This window comes from Pteropus medius, unplaced genomic scaffold, assembly GCF_902729225.1.
Source record: "Pteropus medius unplaced genomic scaffold, Ma_sr-lr_union100, whole genome shotgun sequence".
NCBI lineage: Eukaryota > Metazoa > Chordata > Mammalia > Chiroptera > Pteropodidae > Pteropus > Pteropus medius.
In genome coordinates this window covers 4,488,680-4,516,253 of record NW_024350924.1, presented here as the reverse complement: position 1 = coordinate 4,516,253, position 27,574 = coordinate 4,488,680, and the positions used below count along the sequence as shown (strand labels likewise).

At 48.6% G+C, this 27,574-nt stretch overlaps 1 long non-coding RNA gene across 1 annotated transcript in view; it reads left to right on the top strand.

Moving 5' to 3' along the window:
• The window catches only part of LOC120585037 (uncharacterized), a 240,904-nt gene that overhangs the window by 60,999 nt on the left and 152,331 nt on the right, over nucleotides 1-27,574 (top strand). The window lies entirely within an intron of this gene.

The window sequence follows — 27,574 nt, the reverse complement described above, 5'->3', positions numbered from 1 at the left end:
AATGAGATGAGTAAGTTCTGAGAATCTCATGTACAGCGTGGAGGCTACATACTGTCTTGTATACTTGAAATTTGCTGAGAGCAGATCTCAAGCTTCCTCACACACACACAAAGAAGAAAAACGGTAACTGTGAGGTGACGGATGTGTTAACTTGATGATAGGGATCCTTTTATAACGTAGCCACATAGCAAGCAAATCGCCACGTTGTACAATTGAAATATATCACGGCTTTATTTGTTAATTATGCCTCACTAAACTAGCACCCTCGGAAATATGGTTTTAGTATCGCCTAAGACCTACAACTCCCTTTGCCTGGTTCCTCACTTACCACATGGGCAATGGTGGCCGAGCTCATGTGGGGAGAGCTTCTGGAGTCTCTTGGGAATAAGGCAGAACGGGCAGCTTTTGCCTTCAGTTCCCAAAGTGCAAACCTCTTGAGAGCCGATTGTGCCCTTGCATCCTCAGAGCGGGGCATACAAGGAGAAGAGCCCACCGCGAAGCAGGGTCGGCCACATCTCGGCATCGATAGCCATTTTCTGATCCTCTCCTCAGTCACCAGACAGCAGAGAGTTTGCAGAGACTGAGGAACTTGCTCGTCTCATTAGAAGAAGAGAAGCAAAAGGGACACTGCCAGCCAGATAACAAAATAATAGCAAGTATTTTAAAAATAACAAATAATCATCAATTATCACTAATCATTCGTTGTTTAAAAACAATAACCATGCCTTACTCTATGTGTTTTATATATATATATAAAATTTTTTTAATTCTCAGGACACTCAGGACACTCCTATGAGTAGTGTCAAAAAAAATATATATATATATATATATTTGAGTAGTGTCAAAAAAATATATATATATATATATTTTTTTTAAATTCTCAGGACACTCCTATGAGGTAGGTGCTAATATTGTCACCATGACACAGATAAGTAAGCTGAAGCAGAGAGTGGTCAGCAGCCTGTCTAAGGTCACACAGCTAGTAAGTGGCAGAACTGGGGTTCCAGCTCTGATTCCAGGGTCTGGATTTTATACTATCTTCTGGGTAGTACAGAGTAGAGAAAAGCTGACATTCAGAGCTGTGACAGGGCTGGGGATTAACCACCCTGGATAGTGTGCTCGAAATACTATGGCCAGTCCAGGCCCCACCAGCTGCTGGGCGGATGTGGCTGGAACCACCTAGGCCTGAGGCCACAAGTGAAAGACAACAGTGCCTGGGACAGACAGATCTAGGAAAGACACAAGCTGATAGCCTCATTTCTCGCTTTATTTTAACTTTGTACAAAACAGCTGCTCTTTACAGATACATAATTTGATCGACCGATTGAAACCAGAGTTCAAAATCCCAAGGACAGTGCCGAAATTTCTATAAAGGAGGAGCTCAAGGATGACCATTGTTTGAAGAGGAGGAGGGCTAGGGAGTTTTTCTTGAAGCTATTTCGCACAGTCCGTCCGGCTGTATTTCAAAGAATATGTTTGTTTGCGGTATCTTGAAGGCCAATGGAGATTAGGAGGGATTGAAATTCCTTCCTCAAGCCATTTCCTGGTCTGCCTCTGGGGCGGGCTATAGGTAGCTGTGACTAACGTTCGCAACTTCAGCTGCATCCCTGTGCATGCACTGTGATGGCGCACTTGTGGCCTCAGAAATGTGGAACGGTCAGGTGGTCTTAGAGCCCCAGGGGCCTCTTCTGAGAAAGTGGGGCATGTACCTGAAATGTACCTGGCTGGAGAGGTGAATGAGAGGAGCTCGAGAATCTGCACTCTGGGCTGGGAGTGTGCTTAGTGATCAAGAGTGGATAAAATTCCATTAGAGGTAAATGTTGTCTGACAGCAGGCTGGAAAGATATATTTTAAGCTGAGAAATTACTTAATAAATTCAGACCAACACTCTGTGACATTTCCCACAAGACTTTAATGCTGTTTACAAATTCCAGAGAACACCCTGAGTCGTTTCTGGCATGGGCTTATGATTTATTTCAAAGGAAAATGGGACAGAGTGTGTGGGTTTGTGTTTAATGTGAAAAGGGATTTGGAGATGAGAAGTCAACTGGCATGAAAGATTGCAGGGCAAATGCAAAGTAGCGGAGTATGTGGGTGGCCTTGGAGCATGTAACAGGGTATTGAGAAAGGAAGGGGCCTCTTGCCATTCCAGTGCTAATCACACAGTTTCATTTGCACAGGCCAGTAATGCATTAGAGAGGATGGGTTGGATGCTAGGTCCAGGGTTTCGGAAGCACTTCAGTTTCAAAGACTTTCATGTCAAGAATAGGCAGGGCTTCTGCCCTAAGGAGGGAGACCAGGTCTAGCTTATTCTCTACAAACGTCAGCATTTAGAGGACATGACCAGCATCCCCAACAAGAAAGACTTCAGTCAGAACAAAGGAAGGCATTTCTAGGGAAAAGAGGACCTTGGACTAAGAACGCGAAGGAAGATCTGGGAGCAGATTTTCCATGTCTGACACTCTGTGTTTTTTGGGAACAAGGATGGATTAGGTGACCTTGTGATCTGTTTGATCTCTGTGTAGTTCGGAGGCCACGCAGAGGTCAGGGAAGAAGACGTATTCCCAGTTGGCTGCTGGAGTGGTCCAAGGGGTAGTGGGTTCAAGGACTGGGTGACGCGGAGGCAGCGATGTGGGGCCAGGCCGGCACGGAGAAGACAAAGCGAAGAAGGATCTTATTTCTCCCTTTTTCTCGCCTTCTCCCTGGGAAGCTCCCAGTCTCATTCATCTTGCTTGCCATGGAGTATGTGGTTTGAATGGGAAACGAGGACAGTGACAACCCCCATCTCTCTTGGAAAAAAAAAATGACATTCCATTTGGTTTTGGAAAATACACAATATTTCACTTATAAAATATTCAATCACTGTCATTAATCCTCCCGCCTGGACCGGCCCTGCCCCACTGAGGCATGAGCAGCAGACTCTGGCTGTGGCCACAGGCCCAGGGACCTCTCTGCCTTCTCTCGGGTGGACAACGTCACTTGAGGCGTGAGGGTTCTCTGCTTGTAGAGTCGCCCTCTCCGGGGCAGGGGTCCGGGTCTGCCTAGGACCCTCAGAGCGATCTCTAACTGAAAGGCAAAGGGCTCCCGCTGACCCGGGCGTCCTGTGGCTGGGCCGGGGAGTTACTGATATGCTGTCGGCCTTGACAAAGTTAATTCCTCTTAATGTAACAAAGGGCACCCATGGGCCCCGAAGACTCTATCCCACTCCCCAAAGCTCAGCCGCTCTCAGAGACTTACCTCCTCTGAGACTTACCCCAGGGTCTGTGCTCCCCACCCTGGCCCGAGGGCTCTGTGCTCCTGCCCCTCCCAACCCTGAGACACTTGCCTCTCTCTCACCACTCACTGCCTGCCTGAGACACTGCTCAAACTTCACCAGGGCCCTAGAGTGACTGGGATGTGGCACCAGTGAATGTTTTCAGGAGGGACCTTTGAGCCTAAAAAAGTGGGGAGAAGGGGAGGGTATTCCCCTCTGGGGGAAAACCAGCTATCAGGTGAGGCTGGCATGTCAGTGCTGCTGGAAGTTTCCATTTCCTGCTGCGGAGACTGCGTGGGCCCGAATTGGGAGGAGTCTGTTGGTAACTGCCCCAATACCCGCTGTTGGCACCAGGCTCCTACTAAGGGTGGGGACACCTCCCTCATGGCAGGCCGGACAAATACCCTTGATGCTGGGGTATCTGTCAGATACCCCTGATGACAGATACCCACCCCTTCAGGTCTTTCCAAAGGCCACCCAGGCCCAGGAGTCTTAGGGCACAGGGTTAGGGCCAGCCCAGAATCACAGAGCTGGGGAGATCGCAGGAGCCATGAGCTCCTAGCATGAGAAAAGTCATGGGCGGGAAGGCGAAGTTACTCCAAGTCCCATCGTTCATTGGGGATGTAGCCAGAGCATGAGCGGTGGCTCTTGTTTTCCAGAATGTCAGGGGCCATCACTGATACCACCTCCTCAAACTTCCCAGCAGCTCCATGAGGTCAGTGAAATAGAGAGCTCACCCCATTTACCCAGATGTGGAAAAAGCCGTGTTTAGTGCTTGGAAACCAGACTTCTTAGTGCCACTTGGGTTCAATATGGCCGGTACTGGGCAGACATGGACCAGGTTCCAGACTGGCGCTGGGGGTAGGTAGCTCTGTCCTTCTGTACTTCAGGGTCTCTACTACCTCATGGCCACGCACGAGAAGTGGGTGGTTAGTCCACGGTGCCTGGAAATGACAAAGTCCTTTTAGTCATGAAGAGGAGTGAAAGTTGCATTTTCTTTTGCCTACCCCTGAAGTTGCTTAGGGAGGAAGGAAGGAAGGAAGGGGGTACTTTGGGCAGGGAGAAGGATCTGCCCCCAGATGCTCATGACACTCAGCCTTGTTCTGTTTCCCTCCGGTTCCTTTCAGCCTTGTAAATCCATGATTCTAAAACGAAACATTCTGTCTTCTGATTATAACCTTTCTAAGGAAGGGGTTGAGCAAGTGGCTCCAAGAAAAAAATAAATCACAGTTGCTGCTTGACTCTGCGTCTGCACATTCCCCAGCTGACGGTGAGGCTGGAAAAAAGTGCCCGGAATCTACAGTGCACTTGGGTTTGTTTAGTTGGAGCGGGCCACCTGCCAGCAGCTTCCCCCGAGGCCTGGCTAGCCAGCTCCTGCAGAGTCACAGGTGGTTTTAAAAACGTTCGGAGGAGAACAAAGCTAACGCTAAATAAGCCATGGCCGCCAGGACAGAGCTGTTCTCTTATCACAGGAGGATAATTGCCTGTCCTGGCTTTGTTCTCACCAGTGGCTTGGCCATGGCAGAAAAGCCTGGTTCTGGGAGCCGGGCGACCTGGGCGTCTGCCTCAGGTTTTACACTGACCTTGACCTGGTTAAATTACTTCCACCTTTGGTTCCCAGGGCCTCGGCCTAGATGACATCTCACATGCTTCAATTCTTAGGGTGAGGGAGTGTTAAGGGAAGGGAGACCTTGCAATGCTCCCCAACTCCTAGTGCTTGGATCTTAACTTGAGAACTTGGCTGCTGTTTCAAGTTGTTTTCCGCCGCGGAGAAGAATAAATGGGGTCAAGGAGCCCTCATTCGTGTGGGTCGGCCCATCTTTTCCTTTCCTCATTTGATGATGAGGGGAACCAGTCACGTGATCCTGCTAACAAGGGCTTATGGGTTGCTAAGGCGAGGGCAGGGTTGAACCTTCCACGACGAACGTTTTCCTTCTGGAAGCAGCCCTTGTCCTAACACTGGCTCTGGCTTTCTGCGACGCCCATTCATAAACGATTCAGGCCCTATTTTCTGCAGAGCGTTAAAGCTCTCTCTGTCTCTTTCCTTCACTCGAGAGCACAGACAGCAGCCCGATGCTGGAATTTAATACTCGGTGAAGCTTTCAGGTTCGAGAATAATCAGGCAGCACTGCAAATAGCACACAAATCCCACATCTGACCAGCAACAGTTGCAGTTTGCCTGGGGCTCAGGGGAGCTGGGGAAGAGGGAGAGGAAGCGCTGCTAAGGACCCGTCTGGGGGCTCTTTGGGGAAGGGTACCCTGCTCTTTTCATGGGTGCGGCACGGGGTGGCCCTGCTAGGCTCCTGGGAAGCAGCTTTCTTCCTTCTCAGCTGATGTGATCACGTCTCAGGAAGGCCAGATGCCTCCCCGGGGCACGTGGTGCCAAGGCTAGGCCACCGAGAAGGATTTCGTTGCTATTCCACTGCCCACAGTTTGAGGGGGAAGCAGTGTGCGTTCTTCAAGGCCTGGGTAAATTCTTCCACTGCCCCGTAGGAAGCCGGAGCCCTGTGTCTCTGGCTCCTGTGAGTTGGCGGTTCTGTCTCTCGTCAGGGCCCCTATAAATCATAGCCATCCTTCACGGCTCAGCCTGCACCCCCTCGCTTTCTTCAACACTCCAGCCCAGCTTTCTGAAGTCTAGTTGCAGTAAATTTTTATAACCAGTGATAAGAATGGTGATGATATAGTAACAATAACCATGATAGTAGCGAATAGTTACTAAGTGGACGCTTTGTGCCGAGTTGTCTTCTAAGTACGCTTTTGTGTGAAATCTATTGTCACCACAGCCTCATGCAGCAGGTCGTAACAGTGAGAAAGTGGAGGCACTGTTCATTTTTGGTTTCACGTATGTGTTAGTTCTTGTCCCTGCACTGAGCTTTCTGTGGGAAGGGCTGTGACATAGCATGGACAGTGCGTGCTCGGGGCTCTGTGAGACGAGATCAGATTAATCTCACAGCAACAGCGTGAAGTGGTCAGTGTTCATCTCACTTTTCAAATGAGTTCAGAGAGGCTAAGTAACTTACTGAATGACTTCAAGACACACAGCTTAGAAGTGCCAGGTGGACATAGACTATGGCTGTCCATGTCCTCTATAATCCGGTGGTCGAACGAACAATCCTACTGCCACTTACCAGGTGGGTGACTTTGGACTTAACCTCTGCACTTCAGTTCCATTATCTGAAAAATAGTAGGTAGAAGTATTTACTTCTAAACTTGTGGTGAGGAGTCAATGAGATAAATGCATGTAAGGGGCTTAGAGCAGGCACCCTGTCACCCAGTAGAGACTCAATAAATATTGCTTATTATTATCATGGCTGAATGTGAAGCGATGCCATGCAACAAGTGTTTAATGATCACCTGTCACATGACTCTGGAGCGGACACTGCATTCGGTGCTTCCTTGTTTTATTCCTCTTTACCTTCTCCATGGTGCCTTGAAAAACATCAAGCACATAGTAGCTGATCAGTAAACACGTTGTGTTGATTCTGCCAAATAGCTTGCAGAAAGGTCCCAAAAGAGCTCTTCTGCCTGTCATTGTGAATCTGTCAGTCTTTATCTTTCTTTTCCTCTTGGCTTCACCTGATTTTGGAAGAACCAATGGCCGTGTGTTGGCGCAGACGCCTAGTTCTGGCGACCTGGGGATCTGCTTTAGGTTTTACATTGATTTTGACCTGGTTAAGTTACTTCCACCTTTGGGTCCCAGGGCCTTGGCCTAGATGACATCTCGCATGCTTCAGTTCTTAGGGCGAGGGAGTGTTAAGGGAAGGGAGACCTTGCAATGCTCCCCATCTCCCAGTGCTTGGATCTTAACTTTAGAACATGGCTGCTAATTTGTTTTCCACCACGGAGAAGAATAAATGGGGTTAAGGAGCCCTCATTTGCGTGGGGTTAGCCCGTCTTTCTACTCCTAACCGTGGTGGTGCCCACACCGGCCACACATACATGTCCCCTTTCCTTTCATCACCCAGCTCAAGGCAGGGAAAGATTCTCGGCATATATGTGGTTTCGCACATGTGCAAAGTAGCTACCATTGGAAAAGTCCTGTTTCTGAGCTGGCCATTGGCACCTTTGGCTACAATTATTGGGAGGGAAGAGACTAACAATTTTTTCAGGGTTTCTTGTTTCAAGTTTGCTGAACTTGGCTAAATTTGATCAACTTGTTGGGCTGCCTTCAGGGTCCCCAGTGTGTGTGTGTGTTGGGGGAGTGGGTGGGGGTTGGTGGTGGTGGTGCACGGAGCAGTCAAGCCATGTGCTTTGTCTGAGAAAATGGAGAAATGCAAGCTGGCTCAGTCCGGGAAGTCGGGCAGACGCATCAGGGCGGAAACAGACATTGCTGACGTGAGAAGGGAGAAGGGGTCTCTCCATCCTACCAACCGATGCTTTCCCTCGGGTATGTCGCCATGGAGAGAGGAGGCAGAGCCAAGGCAGAGCTCTCCCAGAATCATCGTGAGACCCTACAGGTGCAGTCTTACCTGGGAAGCAGGAGTTGGAATCACGTGACAGGAAAAGGAAGAACATGCAGTCTTTCTTGGAAACTCAGAATTAGTCATGTGACCTCCTAACTTCTCCTTCAGCCCCTTGGGAGTTGCTGATTTTTAGTTCTCTTTGAGATAATTCCTACAGAGAAAAGATCCGCACTTGCTCTTTGAATTAGCTGCTACTAATCCTTGGTTGAAAAGGAAGTGGATGTACCTGGCCAAGAATGAGAGAAGTGTGTGGGAGGCAAAAGGCTGGGGAGAAGCCTCCCTCCTACTTCTCTCTGAGGGCAGGGGCAGCCCAGGGACAACTGGATCCTCTTGTGTCCCCAGCCTGGATTTGTACTTTCGTCTGATACTATGTATCCCAGAGAGTGTATTGAAAGAGGATGCTTTTTAGAGTGGCCTGTACCTGCAAAAAGGTGGTAATGAGCTGGCAGGGCGGTGTCCGGTGGTGACATCTGTGGGAAGGAAGGACCCCGGTGTCCTCCTGTCAGGTGCCTGGAGGACACCTTGTTCCAGCAGGTAGGGCCTGGGGTCTGAGGCTTCCTTGCCCTCTGCAGGGACCATGGGGCTACCAAAGGAAGTAGGCGGGAAGGTAGTCACACCTAGGAAATTTGTGAACTGGCAAAGGAAGCCTGGGCTGGGGCACCTGGAGCAACAGACGTAGGGGAACCTTTGAACCAGCTCAGACTATAGCTCCGGGACCAGGCCCCTAGCACCACCTTCTCCGGGGAACCTTCCGGAACCCCTCAGCCTCACTGCCGCCCATCCCTGCACTCCCCTCACCCCGGTCTCAGCCCTTACCGTATTGTGTGGAAATGACTTGCTGACACTTTGTCTCCCCGTCTGGACTGAGAGATCCTTGCTGGACTGTGTCTTCCTTATCCTGAACTTCTGTGCCTGGCAGGTGTCAGGGGTGCGTAAGTGCTGTTTAGCCCAGCGGAAGGTACAGGCACGTACAGGCACAACACCGATGCTCGCTTCCCACCCTTCCGAATATTGTCACAATTGACTTTTGACTCTGAGAATGCAGATCACTCACTTTGACAATGTACAACGTTCCAGCCTCGACTCGCCCCTCCACTTTTTCTCCCTCCTAACCCCCTAGTCTCAAGGCCTGTGCTCCGGGAATAGAGGCTTTCATGTTAGGCCGGGTTTTGCTGTCAGACCTAACCGAGCCGAGCATACCTACACTTCGTGAATAAATTCCAAGGCCGAGAGAGACAATTAGGGGATCGTTTATGCTGGGACCTTGCCCATGCCATCGTTCCCCTCCATTAACACTGCCGAGAGTTGGCAGCGGAGCCCCATTCCTCAGCATCCTTTCTCGTTTCAACCCCCGACTCAGATGGAGCAAGGCAGAGCCACTCGGCTAAGAAATTATCTCTGCTTCCTGCCAAGGGAGAAAGTCACAAGCAGGAGCCTCTTCCTTGGGGGCGAATTATTTAATCACTTGTCTTTCTCCTTGAATCAACGCAACTAATGAACATCTTTTCCGCCTTTCCTCCTTTCCCCTATGCCCTCTGCCTCTCCCATCAGCCTCGTACTATTCACATTTCCTCCCTTTGCTTTTGTCAGAGTCGTCCATGGCTTCACCTAGGGAAGGGGGGCCCGCGTCGCACCCCAGCCCTCCTCTTTCTCTTCCTCTTTCTCCCGCCCTCGCATCTCTTCCCCTGGGATCACGATCAGCCTGTTCAGGAGTGATACCAGCTTGGGGGGACTGGAAATGGCAGAATCTGCCCATGTTACATAAAGGAAAAGCCCTTCGGCTACCTCTGAGAGGGACAATGGAGGTGAGGCTGGGTGGAGGGAGAGGGAAGCAGTAGTCATTTGTCACGGTTCAATGGAAATTTGTTGCTATAATTCCAGGGCTAGAGAAAAGCTTTAGCTAGGTTGGCAAAGGCAACAAGAACTCCGGCAATTGCTAGAAAAATAAACCTCATCCCCAAATCAATCTGTTGGCTGGTGGTTCTTATTTCTGAGGTGTGGTGGCACTGGGCACCCTAGCAGCTCTAGAGCACGGGTAGCCTGAGGTCTGATGACAGGAAGAACTGGGCTGCCCATCTCTTTGACAGCCTTGCAGGTATCAGCTCTGGGCAGTTGCTTGCCAAGGGTCAAAGTGTGAGTTATTCTGCCTGCTTCCTCTCCTTCCTGGTAGTCTGGGGCCAGCACTCTCTAGACACAGTGTTTACAATTCAGGAGAGCTCCATCAACCCACCCAGATAATGTTTACTAAGTGCCGAGCACTTGCCTATGCACTGCGAGGTTGGAAAGAGTGTGATATGTTTCTGCCCCTCACACTGCCTGCACTCTGTTTGAAGAGGGAAGGCTGACAGTGGTTGAAGTTGAGAAAGCCTAATGGCTTGATGTGGAGTGTGCATAAACAGGAGCTCTGAGAAGAGAGAGCTCCAGGTGAGAGAGGAGCCAATTGGTCAACTCATTCCTTACACCTGTATGATAAATCGCAATGTGCTTTCATACAAAAACTTATCCTGTTTTGGTATGATTTTAATTCTTATGTATGCCAGCATTTCTGTTGTGGGCAAATATTATATCACCATTTTAAAGATGGGACAAATGAGGCTGAGCAAATTCATGCCCTCAGTTGATGGAACATCAGCATTTCCACTTGGGGTTCTCTACTCCTCTCCTTATAGCGTGTCAAGCATTTAAAGAAGGAAGAGACAAGACTCCAGGTAAGTAGAATTTAGATTCGTGGAAAAGAAAGGGAGTGAAAATTCAAGTAGAAGAAATCGATGAGCAGGAGGATTAAGACTGTTGGATGAATGAAAACATATACAAATGAATTCAAGAATGCACCATGTCTTGGGACAGTGAGATGGAGAGAGGAGAAACAGGGTCATTTGTCACGGCTAAATGGAAAGTTATTGCTACGATCCCAGGACGAGAGCAAGGCTTTACCAGTGCAGGGTGTGTTCTGTAGAACGATGAGGGAGGAGGCTGTATGGCCAGGCGGTGGAGGCCTGGGCATTTGGGGTTGATGTGAGAGGCCCAGAGAGAAACATTGAGGTTCTAGAACAGGGGCATCTCCCCGAAGGCAAGAGAGTCGTGTCTACCTCTGTGTATTCCATGCCTTGCAAGATGGCCTACTCAGGGACACAGTGGCCTAGAGGGCAGAACACTGCACCTAGAGTCAGAAGATGACAGTTCTGAGCCCAGATCTGTAGCTTCTAGACCCTGGGCAAGTCTAATTCCTCTCACAGACTTCAGCTTCCCCGGCTCTTCAGATCTCAGCTGAAACGTTACCTCCTTGGTACTTCGATTAAGTCAGGCCCTTTGTCACACACCTTCACGGCACCCCCTCCTACTCCTTTGTGGCACTTGTCACACTGTACTTCGTTATCTAATATCTGTGGGTCCAGGAGAAAAGGGCCGGTATCTGTCACGTTCAGTGTTGAATCCTTAGCGTGGAACTGGGAATGGTTCTCGAGAAATACTGGTTTTATGAATAAGGGGATTTGTTGAATACGTATAATGGTCTTAACTCACAGAGCACCTGGGAGGATCATAGGTCATCTCGTAAGCTCTTGGTGAAGTGGCAGGTAAATGGGAGAGACTTGTCATCGGGACCTGGACGAAGACCCTGGTGAGTCTGGAAGCGGAGAGTTTCAGTGTCAGGCATCCAGGGCGATGTGAGGGTCACAGGGGTCGAGAATATCTGATGTTTAGAAGAGAGAACGACGAAGCACAGAGCCCAGCTATCCTGCGGTAGGGGTTTCCCGCCCGAAGGATTGAGAGAATGGAAGTCTCCCCAGGGCCGTGGCGAGGTGGGTAGGGAGAGCCCATTCCCAAAGGTCCTGCTGGCCTCCCACTCTCTCTCTCCAAAGCTTTGATTATCTGACCTTTCATCCTGTTTTGGCGTCTTCGTCTCTCCTGACATCTGTTTGGTCTTTGGCCCTCCTTGCCTCTGTCTCCCTCTCATCCCTTCTATTGTTTAACTTTTCTCCCTCTGCCTCTTTCCTCCACCTTCGCGTCCCTTCGGCCCCTCTCTGTCTGTGGTTCCACTCTACTCAGTGCTTTCCCGCTTTGAACATTTATCCCTTCCAGCCTGTCTTTCCTGCCAGCTCTCTGCTGTTTCTGGCACCCTGGATGCTTATGGAGGTCTGCCATGGATCGATATCGATGTCGAAGATTTCTTTTGGTTCTTGTCTCGGCTCTTCTACCCCTCCATCCACCTTCAGTCCACCTCAGCTCTCCTCACTCTCTGAATTCAGAGACCAAACCAATGCCCACCGGTCAGTGAAGCAGGCCCCAGGAATTGATGGTCCTTCTGTTATATTCCTTTCTATGTATCGCTTCGTTCGAACTGAGCAAGCTCGAAGCGCTCCCTGGCCTGGGAATCGCCCTTCGTTACCCCTGACCTGGAACGTCCTCAGCTGTCCCATTATCTGCCCTGCCTAGCTCTGCCTCCCTCCTTCCTCTTAACCCAATAATGAGGCAAATGCCTCACTGTCTTTTCCTGTCTTCATTTAACGCCCTGTCCATTTGTCTTCACATCAGAATGCCTGTCTAGAAACCGTCAGGGGACACGGACCTGACTGGTGTCATTATCTCTCAGTCTAGCCAAGTAGTCTCTTCATAAACATTTTTTGGTACTAATGTTCATGATGTTGCTGATGAAGATGGTGATAAGTGAGATGAATCACGGCAATGTTTCTGGAACAGTGCCTGGCACGTAATAGGTTTTCAATAATCATTAGGAGACTCTTAATCTGAATGATAGTGTTAATTCCTTTTCAAGGCTCCTTTTGATTGCAAATAATGGAAACTGACTCAGAGGAGCTTAAGGAAGAAGGAGACTCTATGGGATGTAGCTGAGCCTACACCCAAGGGTAGGACATCAATTCAGGCTTCGTTAGAGTCAGGGACCCGAAACTAGAACATTCATTGTCAGGGCCCTGGACAGCTACTGTCCGGCTACGTGGCCTCATCTCCTCCCCTGTGCGACTGTTGCGTGCTTCTTTCTTGGTAGACAAGTCTCCTCTGCTTTTCTGTGTACACAGCAGAATGTGGCAACTCTCCCCTTGCGTCAGCTTCTCTAAGCTCCAGTGCCACCAACTAGTAGCGTTCCAGTTCTTCAAGTCTGTATTTGTAGATGAGAAATGTGATTGGCCCAGCTGAGCTTACATGTCCCCTCTGCCCGCTTAGGATCACATTCCACAAACACAGGCGCCGGAATGCCCCCCTCCAGAGTGACGAGAGAAGGTGGTGTGTGTTGGGGAAGGGATGGTGGTGGGGCGACCGGGCAGACACAAAAGAAAGAGCCTTTTATGCTAAATACGGTAGAAAGAACGAAGCCTGTCAGATTTGATATACCCATGTTAGTCAACCTGAGCTCTCTCATCCAGTTACCTTGGACTTGTGCATCCCAGTTGGGGATCAGTCCATGAAGTCTGGCCCCCAAATCGGTGCTGAACTCAGCCCATTCAGTGTGAGGAAGGCAGGACCAGAACACTCCCGGTTCATAAATGCCGGCCAAGCCTGAGTGGCAGCTCCTTTACAGAGCCCGATTACAAAGGCAGAAGCTCTTCTCCTTCTGGCGAAGATAAAGAGAAGCATCTTCCCACACTGGCTGCAGCGATGGATGGATTTGCCCTTCTCCAAGTGATTACTTTGGCTCAGATAAGGAGCCCGAGTGGCTGGCGAGCCAGCAGATTTCCTCTAATCTCTTTCCTAAGATTTGAGCTCAAGCAACCTAAGTCGCCCTCCCCATCACCCCCACCATTTGCAGTATCTATTTTGTGATCTTTCCTGAGAAGAAACAAATGTTTGGGCTTCTTGGAAGGTCTAGGGACTCTGAAAGCACCGGATGCTGGGAAAAAGCGAAGTCCACTAGTAATGGAGTACTGTGGTTAAGAACTCAGGCCTGGAGTAGGCAGAATGGATTGGCACCCTGGGAAATTACTCAATAGTTAACGAAGTATTTTTATGATTGCTTTTAAAATTTAAATTAAAAAAAATGGGAAAATGAAGTCTATGGATTTCTTTACATTCATTTTATGGTCTAGTGTTGCTTTTGCATTGTATTTCGAGGGACTGTCATAATCTTTTCAGTGCCTTGGGCCTTTAAATTTGGATCCTTCATTTATTAAGTATGTGACTTGGGTTAAATAAGTAAAATGGGCTAATTATATACCAATTTCACTGGGTTATTCTGAGACGCAAATGAAATAATCCACGTGAGCCTGTAGCCCAGCTCCTGGCACATAGTCAGCCCTTTCGAAATGGCAGCTATTACTACTATCTCATAAAGCCACTGTCAGCTCTGAGAGCAGAAGGGCTTTTAAAAATATGGGCGTGGAGCTGGCAAACAGCCACATCCTGGGGAGTTGTTCTGTGGGTGCGACCAGTGTGGACTGTGGCCCAGGCGAGGTCTTATAGCACTGTCCCTTGGCGGGAAGTGCCTGCGACTTGGGGTGGGGTCAGAGTCGGGGACCAGGAGCAGGCAGAGGGTAGCTCGTCCTAATTTCCCCAGCACTTCAACGTCTAGAAAAATATGCTAAGAATCCAGTGCCGACAGCTTCTATTTTACTTGGATGAACCTTTTCTTATTTAATTTCTCTCATCGTTTTAGGATTCGGAGGGTAGATATCATTCTGTATACTTCCGTGTGGTCCTCTGGCCACAGCCTGGTATTAGGACCCCTTCCTGGGGGGTGGCAGGTCCTTCCTCGTTCTTCATCATCTGTTTCTCTCTTTCCTTTTTCCATCTGTTTCTTACTTTACACTCTCGGGAAGCTCATTTTCAAATCTCCCCCAAGGACTAGGGTTCTCTGAATCTCCCGAGATTATGGGGTGTTGGGAAACATTCCGGATTCTTTGCTACCTCTTGGTAAGAGAATTGTTTGGTTGATTCATTCATTCATATATTCATTCATTCGTTCATTCATTCAGATAGCTTCGACCATTTAGCCAGGGTTAGGATCTGTGCTGGGCACTGGGCATCTGGGCTTTTGTGAGACGGTTAATTTGCCCTGACCCACTGAGTTACCAGGGAAGGTGGTCGAACACTCAAATCTGTCCTCTCCAGACGGTAGGACAGGGGTTCCCGCTCCTCGTGTTCATTCTTGCTTCTAAACCTACTGGCTGATTCTCTAATTGAATAGTTTCCACAAAGAGTAAATTTTCTTAATACCTTCAGTGCCTGCCTGGCTTTTGGAGCTGGGCATCATATCCCTTTGTGTGCTAATCGGCTTTCTGGGATCATCCGCACTCTCCAGCTTCTCAAATGAAACTCAGCCTGGACCCTCTTCTGCAAACAGAATCCTGGCATTTGCATAAATGATTAAATCTGGGCTTATAAGTGGGGCCAGGGTGCCTCCCAGCTTGCTAGGGACCTCTCTTCATGGGACGGGCACTGGGGCCTGAGGAAGAGCAGGGCTTTTGCCCCAAGTCTGGGGACAGCAGGCACGGGGTAGTTCGGGGTTAGCTAGGTGAAGGGCTCTGGCTTCAGCCCTCAGCCCCAGCTTGGCCATTATTAACTGAAACGCTTTGGGCAAGTTCCTGAATTCTTTGTGACTCAGCTATCTCATCCACAAAATGGGGCTAATAGTTCTGAACTGATGTAAGAATTAAATGAGATAATGCTGGTAAAGCACTGAATACAGTGTTTGAGCCAGAGTAAGCACTTGGTAAATAAAAACAACAACAACAATTATCATTATTTTCAAGGCGGAAGAGACAGCAGAGGCCTAGAAACTCCACCTAGAGTTCAGGGATTTGTTCGGAGGCTCCATGAAGTTGGCCATCTCATCTTGTAGTGGAGAGAAGGAAAAAAAGGACAAAATGGATTTATTAAGACGGTTACTGGGTGCATTACATGCCTCCTTACTTAACTTTCAAACACCTCGCTGAGGTGGGCATTATGGTCCCCGCCTTCTCAGAGAAGGAAACTGCCAGCAACTCTGGTAACTTGTGCCAAGATCACATGGCCTGAAGTGGTAAGCGAGATTTGAAATCGTGTTTGCCGACCCTACCTCGTTCCCTACCTACCTCGAGGAAGGGAGATTCTTAAATGCTAGCAGAAGAAAAGAGCAGATAAGTTGATTTGTCTCCTTGGGCCTGAGCCCATTATACTTATCACCTGCCTTAACCGCCGCTGTTGTTTGTACCCAGTTCTGCAGATGGAAACAGTAAAGCTCCGAGGAGGCAAGGGCAGGGCAGAGTGGGGTCGGGGCCTGGTTCTATCTGCCTGCCAAGCTGGTGCTCACTCCAGAGTGGCTGGAATCGCTCTGTTCTGTTGTGAGCTGCCTGGGTGACCTTAGGCAGGTCATTTAATTTCCCTACACTGCATCTTCTCTACCTATAAAACATAGCAGGATAAGAGCCGCCCTGCCTGCCTCTTAGAGCTGCAGAGAGGCTCACGCGAGGTAATGGCTGTGAGAGGGCTGGACAAAGCAGAAAGCTCTGTTATTACCCTCACCCCGTGAGACCTCCCACGTGCACCGCATCTTCCGTCCCCCGGTTGATGCCGTCAACCGGTTTTCGTGCTTTTAGAGTCCCCCAGGTCACCTTCCTGTCTCCTGGCACCAGAGAGAAAGGGCTTCTTGCCTCCGCAGCCCCCTTGTTGCACTCGGGGCTCTCGGAACAGAATGGATTGCAGTGGTTTGAACTGGACCCAGGGCTTGAGGGAATGGGCCCACCGAGGTTTCCCGAGCTGGCTTTTGCTGTTTCAGGGTGGGCTCTGCCTCTTCCAGGGCCTGCAGACACCTTCCCAGGGCGTGGCTCTGCAGGGACCTCATGGAGTGCCACTGTGCTCCCCAGGGACCCCAGCCCACAGCAGGGCAGCTCCTATCACGTAGCTTTCCCCATCCAAAGCACTCAGACTTTCCATTATAAGTTGGTTTCAGTTGCAGCCTCACACACTGAAGACTGAGGGTCTGTTCCCTAACCCCTCGGTGTGGCCTCATCCAGTGCTCAGGAGCTAGCCTAAGCCTTCTAATTGGTCTGTTTCTTTGAGAGTCCATCCAATCAGAGCTGTAAGAGATCGTGAACAGGAACTTGTCCAAGCTTGTCATTTTATAGATGAGGAAACTGAGACCAGGGTGAGAGCATTTATTCACACACATCCAGTTCGTTAGCTCCCTTTATTTTTGTAGGAGGATCTTGGTGGCATATGGTGAGAAGGGGCAGAGGGCTGTGGTGGCAGAAAGTTTCAAATTCTTTTCATCTGACAGGCCAGATCTGATGGCGTTAGCTACCTAGTACCACTCCCCACTCCCTCTAAATAGCGAGAAGTGGCCTGAAAGTGAGCAAACTGTGTGTGTGTATGTGTATGCACGTGCGTGTGCGTGTGTGTGTGTGTGTGTGTTGTGGGTGGAAGGAGAGGAAGTGGGGAGTGGGGATTGACGCTAAAGAGAAAATCGACTGAGTGCAAATCACGTTCTACAATGGGAGTAATGTAAGACTCGGCTATATGCTTCCTTTTCTGGAATATTCTATGCATACTCCTATCCGGAGGCATGAGGCCTGGATAAAGTGATCTTGGGAGTTGGTCTTTCCCTGAAACTGTTTTGTACCTGTCTGCTGAATCCTGTTTCTAAGCTGGGGAGAGTTTCCTCCGTGACAAGAAGCTTTCTGGCACTCAGGAAATGTTAAATAACCATCATCATCATTTGCAGCATAAAGGAGGAGACTGCATAAAATTTCATTTTCCTCCCTGCTACCATGATCGAAAAGACAAAGCAAATGAGATTATCTTCTCCCTGCCCAGAGACAATCTCATCGCCTCTGCTCCATCGACCACATAACCACGACTGGCATTATTGCCATCTCTTTGTAACAGATGTGAAACAAACCTTACAAGGAGTAAAGGGTGCTGTTCAAACTCACTTGCAAACTCCGCAGTGGAATGAATCACAGAATCAAATCTTTCTTCTGTCTCCAGGTTGGAGGCTCTTTCCCCAGCCCAGTGTGGGGAAGGCAGAGAAGTTTGCTTCAGCTTTTTTTGAAAAGAGACTCAGGTCCTGCTATGGCCTCCACTACTCCAGGCCCTGAGTAGGTCAACGAGGCAAACGCAGAAGGGGGCCCACCTGCCCGGGGGCTGTGTGGACACTGCTGTATAAGCAGGGCCAGACGCAGAGGTGGGCACCCGGCAGCATCGTGGTTGGTCTCCCTTCCAGTTGGCTCAATTATTTATAGGCAAGGCTGAGAGCTTGGTGGGGACCGCTGGTGGCAGGTCCTGCCTCTCTTCTGTTTGTCTCCAATAATTCATTGCTGGCTTCAAACTTGCCTACCCCACCGAGTGAAGAAAAGCCCATCGGATAAGGATAGTCTGGCAAGGATCTGTAACCAGGAGGTGCCCTCCCTTGGACCCCCTTTATCTCTGAGTGCTCTTCTCATCCCCCAGCCCCAGGCCCAGGGAGGCTCAGCAGAGCGCTCCACCAACCCTTCCAGCCCCGCCCTGGGGGGAAGTTCTGGCAAACACCTTCTCTAGCTTCTTCCATCTCCAGGGATATTTTAATTCTCCCTATAGATGGCGTCTGGGGTAGTGGCCTGGCTGGCACATCCTCGATTCTGTTCAGACTTCAAGCTCTGCACCTTGAGAATTCTCATCCTTGCTTGCTGGGCCCTGACTCCCATTTTCTCTCCTAGGGCTGATGCCAACCTGGTTCTGACCCCGGTTTGTTCCAGCTCTTCTTTTCCTGTGACCATTTGGCTCTTCGTCTCGCCAACTTGGCACTGGCCTCCCAAGGCCCCAGGGTGGTTCAAATCTTTGTTCTCCTATCCAGGTGGTTCTTCCTGCAGTGAAGAACCATTATCCAGGTGAAGTACGGTCATCCAGAGCCCCTCTCTGGCCCTTATGGCGGAGCTGGGCAGCTGGCTTCCCAAGGGTTGGTGCTCTGCTGCCCCCTGGGGGCGCACATCCTGCAGTGCAACTTGGGAGACATCTGGTACAAACCAAAAGAAAGCTTCAACATTCTTCCCCTTCTTCCTTCCACATCCTCCTTCCCCCTCCAGCTGCTTCTGAGCCCACAGGCGTTTTTCTCCAGCTGCACAAGGCCCCAGCGGAGGCCAGGTGAGAATGCCATGGTCTTCCTTCCAGCTCGAGGGTGGGGACCTTTGGAGAAAAGGCTGGTTCCTTCCAGGCTGCCAGAACCTTCCATCTGTGGAGACAGCATTCCTTGTAGATTTGCTCCAGCCTGGGCTCCGCTAGAATAAACGTGTGTGTATGTAACACCCACATGCCCAAAACTTAATTTTGGCGAACAGTCAGACTCAGCTAATTAAAATCTCTAATCCATTTAAATGAATGCAACAATTAATTTAGCCAGACAAATTGTGTGATTTGAATACTCTTCCTTTGTGTTCCCATCGAGTTGGCCGGAAGACTCATCTCGAGGGTGGGGTCCAAGCCTTGTGATCTTTGAAATGGATTTTACTGCTCAGCTTCCCTTCACAGAAGACCTTCCCCCTCACCTGTCACTGATGAGACCCACCCCTGATTTTGGGAATCCTTAGCTATTGGTTTACTTTTGGTTTAAGCCACGTGGATGGAGAAACACACAGGCTGCTCCTTCCAAAGACTGCTGTATTAGCCCTCTTACCTTCAGGGCCAGAAAGAAGGAAAGAGAAAGAAGTCGAAAGAATCAGAGAGACTAAAAGAATGTCAGAGATCGAGATATGGGGAAAGAGACAAGGAAATCTTTTGCCCATACAATTTAAGTATACAAAAGATCAACATCAGAGACATCTTCTGCCATCACCAGCGGGTAGCCCCAGGATCGAAGAGCTCCTGCCTGCCCTTCTACCTGGTCTTTCGTCTTGAGACATTTATTGAATGTCTACTCCATGTAAGGCCCTGAGGTGGTGGCTGGAAAGAGATAAAACAGGAACATAAATAAAGAAACAGTGATGGGTGCCACGAGAGAGGTACATGAGAATGCCCATGTGGAACAATGCCAAGCTAGATGGAAGGAGGGGCTAGGGTACTTGAAGTGGTGCTTGCATAGCAGGAATGCTGTTTTCACTGAGATTCAGTGTCAGATCCAGGTTTTGGGGGGCCCGAAACTTATTAATTGAGAGGGAGGATTATTTAAGAAAAAGAATAAAATTATGAATGCAGAATTAGGTAGAAAGTCGAATATCTCAAATGAGAAAATAGATCATAATAAATATTATAAAAGCTGACAATACCACAAATACCACAAAATCAGAAAAATAGTAAAACGAAAAATGAATTAACTAATTGGTACACCTCTGTAGCACCTTCTCCCTACATTTCTTGGCTGCATACTTTTTGATGCTTCTTCACATGACAACAATTTTGGAATCTTATTTTCTAAAGACAAAATAGATATTTCTTTCTTTGGCACAGTTGATCAAAATTTGTTTTTATTATTGATAGTTGGGATTCTTAAACCATGAGACTCCACACGCAGATGTACTTGTTTTTGTGATAATGCTACAGGTTTCTGCCCTGAAACTTTGGAATTGTGATAAATTCAGCATAAGGAGCCATGGGCATGTTTACCATGCAGTATGACCTCTGGCCCTGCACCTTTGGGTCACGGTGCCAGGTGATTTGGCACAGTGGGTAGAAAGTGTACTCCCAGAGTCATTTCTAAGGAAGAACTTAAGTCTGTGCAAAACAGCGAACTATAAAACTATAACTAATCCAACTAAAAGCTTTCCCAATTCAGCGTCCCCTGAGCTTGATCCCTAAATGCCCGTGGTCACTCTGTCAGCACTGACGTGAGGGGAAATGTGATAGAGGGCATCTGGGATGGAAAGAGATAACTGCTTTAGCCAATTTTTGTTAAGATATATTATTTTCGAAAGTTTTACAAAAAACATAAGGTCACGTGAATGCATTACCAGGGCCTCCCCCAGAACCTCTAAGGGGTCTGAGAAGTGAGGGGCCTTGATGCATCAGGCTTCACTGGCATCAGAATAAATCTCTTGCTGCTTAGATTATAAGTTTATTTGGGGTGGTGATAGAAATTGCGGGAACGAAGAATCTGTCTTGCTCACCTCTCGGAGCTGAAGAGAGAGTGTCAAGGGCATAAGTCGTGGAGTCAGTAGTTGGGTTCAGGTTCTGGCTCTGTAATATAAGACTTCTGTGAGCTTGGGTAAACCGCCACAACCTCAGCTTTCTCATCTGTAAAATGGGAATAATAGTAGAATTGATATGATGGATGAATATGATAATGCAGATACAATGTCAAGCACATAATTAACAGGCAATCAATAAATGCTGGCCACTTTTTATTTTTCAGAGGGAGGAAGGGGTATTGTCCAGCTTCGGGGTGGCAGAGTGAGGGTGAAGGGAAGAGTATCCTGAAGGAGGGGACATTTGAGCTGGGCCTTCAAGTTCTAGAATCTAAACATTTGAAATGAGAATTCGTATTGCTTTGGAGACATATCCAGTTTTTTTTTTTTTAAATATATATATGGTTTAACAAGGTAATTTGGGGCTGAGAAGGTCATGAATAGTAGACATTATTTCTAATGATTCGATACGATCAGCTCCGATTTTGAAATTCACGTTTTGAGGCATGGGAGAGGGCGGCCAAGGAGACAGAATGGGTAGAATCAGGGAGGAGGTGACGAGGACTGAACTAGGCAGCATCAGAGGTCTGCACACGCAGACACACAGACGCACATGCACACGGACCCACATCGAGAATAACAGACACCACATGGATGGCACGTTACCTGTCTCTCTCTGAATTGTTTATCTTGCTCTCTACTGGGACTTGACAAATAGGAGACAAGCGTGGCAGAGCTGTCGCTGGTGCCAGGCCAAAGCTGTGCACTTTCAGGCATCACTGGGTCCTTGCATAACAGAATCGTGCTCCCTGGGCCTGAAGGGTCACTCCCAGTGCTGGCTTCAGCTGGTTGACTTGTCTTCACATCTGAGTAGGTTCTTTCTGGCAGGAGCTGCCTGTGGCCTCTAGCAAGCTGATGGGCAAGGCAATTTATTTTATGCTGAAATGACATTGGAACAACAATGCCTCTTGCAAGAGACCATTTGGGTTCTGTAATTGCTAGCCTGGAGGGCAGGGGGAGAGGTCCCCTTCTCCTTCCTCTTGACACCTGCCAGAGTAGCAGGGCTGGCAGCAACAGGGCCCTTCCAGAAAAAGAGGCTCAGAGCCCCCTCGTATCCACTGGCCTCGAGCCTTAGCCCACAGTCTTGGGCAGTGGCTCTTCCAAGCCAGGCAGGAGCCGGAGATGAAGCAATTAGGGGCCCCAAGAATTAGCCATCCTGGGCGTGTCATTTTGCCCAAAGGTTTCTACCTCATTTGGATCTAGCTCTCTATTCTGGAAGTTTCTGCCCATTGATTCAGGAAACTGTCACAAACCCAGTAAATCATTAATGGTAATTCTTACACGTCCATTTCCAGACACAGAAAATGGAGGCATAGAATCCTCCAGACCAGGTGAATGGAACTTGGAGTCCTCTATTATAGATCATATTTTCCCCTATTATAGATTTATATTCCCCCCTCTCATTTGCCTACATTTGTACCTTTATCTCAGTTGCACGTTAGTTAGTACTAATTTGTTGACTGGCTGATTGCATTCTGAGATGAATAATAATTTGGACCAGGTGATTAATTTCTATTATTTTACTGTGAGGAGGAGGAGAGAAGATTAGTTAGTATATGTCTTCATTAATTCATTTATTCATTCCACACATATTTACTGAGGGCTTACTGTGTCTTAGGCATTACATGCTAGGGATAACACAGCAAACGGGTTACAGCTTTTGCCTCACGGAGCTACAGTCTCCCAGGAGATAGATAAATACTTAACACATTGCCTTAGGGGAAGTACCTGGTGCTGTGGGAACACATTGCAGGAACTCTTAACCCAGACAAGGGGTGCAGGGGCAGAGCTCCGGGAAGGCTTATCAGAGGTGTTGCTGTCTCACCTGGGATCTGAGGAAAGCCGCAGAGTTAGCCAGCTGAAGAGGGAGTGGAGAGGTGAAGGCGAGACCAATCCCTGGTCCAGGACACCAAGGAGCTTCTGGTCTAGGGAAAGATTGTGGGAAAAAGAAAAAGGTGATTGCAATAGTGCGCAAGTACTGGGATGAGGGAAAGATAAGACTTAAGGGAGCTTTTACTAATTAAGTGGCTTTAGAGAAAACTGAGTTGATCTAGGCAGGTCAAGATGAAGGCCATCATCATTGTTCACAGGATCAAAAGGAAACCTGAACAACTAGGGCAGTTCCAGGGTCTTCACTATAGATCCTTCTGGATCTTGTCTCCAGGACAATAAATGCCATGAGTACCAACTGCCTGGTCTGTATGTACTCAAGTCTTCAACTTCCTGGGAAGAAGAATCTGATTGGCTCAGGTTGGGTCAGGTGTCTCTACCCTTGGACCAATCAGGCATGGGCAAGAAACAGGAGCATGGATAGACATGGCCAGTGGGGGATCCCTGTGAATCCTACACTTGGCTTCATTTTTTTTTTTTAAGAGCGGGAATAGGAAGGGCACTTCACTAAAAGCAGTGCAACAGAGAGGTAGGAAGCTAGGAAAGGTTTCGTAATGTCTCCACAGAGTCTTTATAGCCTGGGAACTCTGCATTTATTTCCAAGGCCCATGGGTTTCTTTTTTCCCATGCCATCCCGCCTTCCCCACGAGTGGACCTCACAGAGCCAGCTCCAGCACTGTTAGACTTCGGTATATCCTCTAATATCTCTGACAAACTCCGGAAATGACTAAGTCCTGAGCATTTTTCAGGGCTCTGACTTGAAGGATTTGGGGAAGGGAGGAAGCTATGTGTAGAAGTGTGGGGGGCAATAGAGAGACTCTCTAGACATCTGGGGGTAGAGAGAAATGGGCTCCTTCCCTAAGTCTAATTTAGGTTTATCCAAGTAAATAATTTATCAGCAGCCAGGAGAAGCCATAAGCCCTGGAGACCAGGACGGCTCAGAATTAAAGCTGCAGTTCTGACAGCTTCAAATTAGAATCCAGCTCAGCCTTGGGGCCTGTGGGGTCCTTCCTGGCTTCACTCTGTCCTCTAGGGCAGGGCAGAACTCCCAGGGGCTGGGGATGTTGTTTTGCCATGTCTTCACAGATACACGAAAGGGGTGGGTGCGTCTTTAGCCACTCACCCCTCTTTACCTGCTTACCAGGCAAACAATTTGATACCCCATGGCCCAGACAGTGAGGAGTCTGGCTCTGAATAAACATCTCTGCCCTCTCTACTTGGGCAGGGTACCCCCTGGCCCCTTCCTCATGTCCCTGGATTCCCTTGGCCAGTAGAGTAGGCAATTGCTCTCAACCTCTTAGAATCCTAGACTCATAGACAATCAAATCTAGAGGCTCCTCAGATATCTTTATCTGAGTACATTCTTTAATTTTATAGAAAAGGAAGTTATGCCCAGAGAGGGAATGAGACTTTCCCAAGATCGATCAGCTAATTGGTGACATAACTGGCACCAGAACCAAGGCCTCTTGGGACCCAGCTGAGCCCTCACCTGTGTTGCTTCTCTCACCTCTAGTTTCTGTGGGAGGACCGAATGTGCTGGGACAGCTTCCTCTCTTGCCGTCACCTTCCCTTAGGGTTGGAGTTGTATTCAAGCCAGAGCCAGGGGTGAGGATCAACTCTGGGAACTTCCTCTCTTCCTCCATCCCATGAAGCATTTCTCCCTGAGTAAGGAGCTCCTGGGTCCGAGAGTCAGACTCAGGCTCTGCTGAGCAAGAGGAGCCACCTACTTCTAAAGACGTGCTACTTAGAACTTTATCACCAGTTTAAGGAGGTCTTAATCCCAGGCCTCGACTGGCCCTGAGGACAAGTGTCCTGTTGGCAGAAGGCCCCTCATCATGTCTGAACTACAGAATAGAGCAGGAGGAGCTGAGCTGATGAGGTTAGATCATTTGTCAGCTTGGGGACTTGTATTTTGGGCAATTTTGTAGGAACAGGGTGGTGACAGCAATGGTCCAAGCTCTTGGAGAGCTCCTGGTCACTCAGGGATGATGTGATCTGTTCAAGGCCAGTCCCTTGCCTGCCTCTTGGAGCCACCAGGCCCTTCAGATGACAGAGGATCTGGATCTATCAACTTTTCCCCTTTCCTTTCAGAGAGAGCTTCTTTAGACTTGAAATGCCAACCTCACCACTCCAGGGACAATGATTTTCTGTTCTTTAGAGAGTGGTATGATAGCTTTCATTTCTTTTGGGGGGTGGGGAGCAAAATCAAAAGGAGAGAGATAAGAGTTTTGTGACATTTTTAGATGGTGAATTCTGTGCGTGCATGTGTGCATGTATGTGTAACTGTGCATGCACATGTGCGCCTGCATATGTGCATGCATGTGTATGCGTGCTTGCTCCAGGCCCGCTCATGATGAACAGCAACCTTCAGTATCCAGAGACACGCCTTGTTTCATTTTCACTGGTAGAGTCTGGCTACTTGGTAAATAGAGGAACTGGGCATGGTGATAAACTCCACTTGAAGGCCAAACTGGGTGTCTCTTTGCAGTAGGGAAAAATGACAATGATTTACTGTAGAGAAAATGATTTACTATAGGAAAACATGGCAAAATAATTTTCTTTCCTCACCAATCTTTCCTGAAAACGGTAATAGCTCACACTTATTGGGCAAGTGCGCTGTGCTAGGCATTCCTCTAAGCTCTTTGCACACTGAGGATTAACTCATTTAATCTTCCTAATGACTCTGTGTGTAGGCAATTTTATTTTCCTAATTCTGTAGAAGAGACCAAGGGATGCAGAGGTTAAGTAACTTGGCCAAGTCACACTGGTGGTTAGAGGCAGAGCTGGAAATCAAGCTCTGGCAGTCTGGCTCCAGCTTCTTCAGCTCCTGGCTCTTAGCTGCCACGTGATACCCCTTCTAAGGCCCGTGCCCGCATGACTGCGCTGGCACCTCCTGTGGTAGAATCCGAAAGCTGCAGGGTTAACAGGGAGCCTAAAGAGTGTCTGACCCAATGTCCGCTGCGGGTGGATGGTTCAGGGAGAAGACTACCCTAGATGTATCCTCAAACCAAACAACCCACTGTGCAGTTTCTAGGAGATTCGATCATTGTTGTTGGCCACACACCTGCCTCCTCCAAAGTCTATAAAGCACAGGCTGTTCTCATGGGCAGAGAGATCAGTCCCTCATTCAATGCCAGATTCCCTCCACACCACCCCACACCACCCCCACGGCACAGTAGTCCAGGCAGCGTTGAACAGCCTCTCATTTTGGAGACTGTACTGTCTCACAGAGCAGTTCCTCACGTCTTTGGATTATTGTGATTATTGAGAATAATGGCTTGCACTGAACTGAAATATGCCTTCCTGGAGCCTCTTGCCCACTGCTGGGACAAACCTGGGCCTTCAACCACAGTGCAACCTTTTCGATATTTGGAGAAAGCCTTCACCTACACCCATAATCGTCTCTTTGGCAGGGACACCTTCTCCGTTACTCCTATGAGAGTTCCAGGACCAGCCTCGCCTTGCATTGGCTTGTTAAGGCATCACTGGCCTGGTCAGAATGAAACATAGCAGGACAGTCTCCTCCCTCCTTGCAGAGGTTTTATTAATGAAACTTAAGATGAAAGTCACTCTAGACAAACTTCATCCCAGACTACTTAAAGGGCTTATGATTGATCATCCGAGGCATCAGGGAAATACTTGTAGATTCACACAGGAATCATCTAGAAATCCTTAATTTAAAATACTAGAAATTCTTTTTAAATTGGTTTGGTATGTGCTTGGGTATCAAGATTTTAAAAATTCTCTAGGTATTTCTAATGTGAGGCCAAGGTTGAAAACTACTGGTCTAAACTAAGACCACACTAGAATGTAATTTTTATGAAAACGGGGACTTGGTCTCTTTGGTTCGTGGCTATATTCCCAGCAACAACAAAGGTGCCTGGCACATAGAAGCCCACGCTCAAAAAACATTTGTTGATAAATGAATGGATGAATGAATTAATCCTTTGCACATCGCTGGGTGTATACTCATCATTTTGTCAAGTTTCCTTGATGCAGTGTTGACTAAAGGACATTGAGAGACCAGTTCTGTCTCAGAGGGGGTGGGACAGTGTTGGTTGTGTCCGCCCCCTGGCCAACACACGGTTAAAATGACCTAAGTAGGACAGAACAAAGCTCGTTGGCACATGCAAAGGGCTCTTGGGTCACAACGTCTGAGAAGGAAGTTGGATTGAGAACATGTTGACAACTTTGTGTTTAATCAACGTGGCTCTAGAGGGATCAGGAGCAGAATTTAATGGAGGTCTGATTACGCACAGGCTGGGGAAAGGGTCAGTTCAGATCAAAGAAAGCATCGGAGGCATGGAATAAGGCCTTGTGGAGACCAGCAGGCAGAAGATCTCCTTTCACTGGCTGGAGGTTTCGGGAAGCATTTAAGACAACCAAACCCTGAGAGGCAAGGGGAGGGCCTACTGCCCAGGCTGCAGCTGTACACGAGAATCTGAGTGCTCTCTGCATCCAGGATACTGCCTCCACAGAGACCCGAGGTGCTCATCCTCTCCCTCCCCTTCCATCTTCCATTCTGTGTTCTGTGGGGAGCCACATAGCAGGTTCCAAGGAGGGAGAATCCACGCAGAACCCAGGTAGACGGAACGAGGAAGGATGTTGAATACGAGGAAAGAGCATAAACTAAGAGCATGAGCGTGATGAGGTTTCTGGGCCCAGAAGTCACGGAGCAGAAAGAATCTTAAGGAGCAGCTTTCTGAAGGGCAAGCGTGGAAATGTTATGAAGTAAGAAAGACATGGGCACGGCCAGGGGGGATCTGCATGTGTGTGCGAGGTAGGCAGGAGAGAAGGTTCAGAGGCTTTCCCTGGGTAACAGGGAGGCGGGACTGATAATGTGGACGTGATCTCGTTTCATCCTCACAACTCCCCTGTAAGGTAAG